We start from the raw sequence: 1,969 nt of genomic DNA on the forward strand, positions 1-1,969 counted from the left end.
GAAAACGCACAAACACACACACAGCAGTCCACTACTTGCCCCAGATGTCTGTGATATTCCAACAAAGTTTAACTTTCAACAGCCTGTTTAAAAGACTATTGCTCATATAGCATAGGGGCTACAGAGAAACAAGAACTGTAAGTCGCTGCACAACAAACGGCAACGTGCAAATAGATATAAATAAATAGTTCTAATAATTCTTGCCTTTGATGTATGTTGCTTAGCACCTGTCATTTGTAGCCTACCAGAAGCCTGGTGGGACTACTTTTTGTATTCATAAAGAAATGTCTGTTGATGAAATAAAGTCAAATTGTAGTGCGTCTGTTAGCCTACCTTCTTTTTGCCATACTTGGTAACCGTTTTATAAAAGCAATAGCTCACTTCAGGCCAAACAACACCCCTTAACTGTGATATAATGAACGTATACCACGGCCTGTTAAGCTATTGCTTAAGTATAAAGCTCATTGTTTTATTTTATTTTATTTATTTTACGTTACCATATATTAATACACATAATCTATCTACAATCTATCTACAATATCTTATCTGTTAAGTTCTGTGTGTGTAGCATGATGAGACTACAAACTTGCATTTCATTATTTTGGTGAACTGGAACACCGAATGTGAGCCAAGCTTTATCACCCAACACCAGCCGACATCAAAATGTATTCAGAAAGAATGTGAAGCACATGTTGCCATTGGGTCAGTACTGTTGAATACTGAAACCAGCCATGCTTTAAATAAATGCAGGAGCCTGCGTTGGTGAAAGCATGTTTCAGGGACCAGTGAGATGTGAAATACTACCCAGGAAGTCCAGTTTGACTAACAGATCTGTGAATTAGAAGGCTTATCAAATGCCAGAACAATACGCAGTCATTTATAATAGATTTTACAACTCTGAAAAGTTATTAGTTTTTGCAACAATGATCAGGTAAACAGTAAAAATATAGCTTTCACAGCCAGTGTACACACTGTAAAGATGTTAGCTGCGAGCTAGCAACCTATGCACTAATCATGTGTTTGTGCGAGTGCGTGTGACAGCAAAGCCTCTGACTGATCTCAGACCTCACCAGGAATAGATTTTTCTTTAGATGTTCATAAATCCTCTGCAACATTTTTAACTTGCATGGTTGCACGTTCACCTCACTTTGTGCAACAAAGTGAATCTCTGTTTATCCATCGCATCTTCTATTGACTTTGTATGCACCTTTAAAATTCTCTTCACATTCAGTCTTAACACACCGTGATTGGTCTAGCTGAATGGGAATAAGTCCCTGCAGCCAAGCTTGTGGAAAGTCCTCACAGAAGAGTGGAGGCTGTTAAAACAATATACTAATGCCTAAAGTTTCAGAATAAGGTGTTCAACAATCTCATATGGTTTTAATGTTTGGGTGTCAACATACTTTTGCTTTAATCTCAGAAAACGCCCCCCCTCTTGCTATGCTTTCATTTACTCTGCCTACACATGCTGAGGGCAACAAGTTCATAATCCTTCCCTGTGCACTGCCAAACAGCATTCTGGGAAATACAGGAAGCCACAAACTGAGGCAGACAAGGCAGACTGAATGAACTTGATGCACTCTCACGTATTACAGTGTTGGTGGATTTTCCTTTCAGTGACTCTGGACCAGTTTTGGCAGGCAGGTCAGCATGTCCTACAAGGAGCAGAGGTTGTAGCTTGCATAATTCGCTGTGGTTAGCTTGTTAGCGTGAGATAGAGCTTGACATTTATGGCCATACTCCACAGAGCCTGAATGGATGCTTTCAGTTAGATTATTTTTTAGTCTGCCTCCAGAGTAATTTTTTGTTTTGGTTGATGCTGCTCCAAACAAGATGGCATTGGATTCAGGAGTCCTTTGTAGACCAAAGGACATGTAAATCATGTCCTTTGGTCATCATGTAAATCAATAGAACATAAGGCAAGAAAACCCCACTATGAAGTGTGGCAGTTATAATAACGTAATGAATA

This window comes from Micropterus salmoides, unplaced genomic scaffold, assembly GCF_014851395.1.
Source record: "Micropterus salmoides isolate LMB-PRFRI ecotype aquatic unplaced genomic scaffold, ASM1485139v1 Ms_hic_scaffold_457, whole genome shotgun sequence".
Classification (NCBI taxonomy): domain Eukaryota; kingdom Metazoa; phylum Chordata; class Actinopteri; order Centrarchiformes; family Centrarchidae; genus Micropterus; species Micropterus salmoides.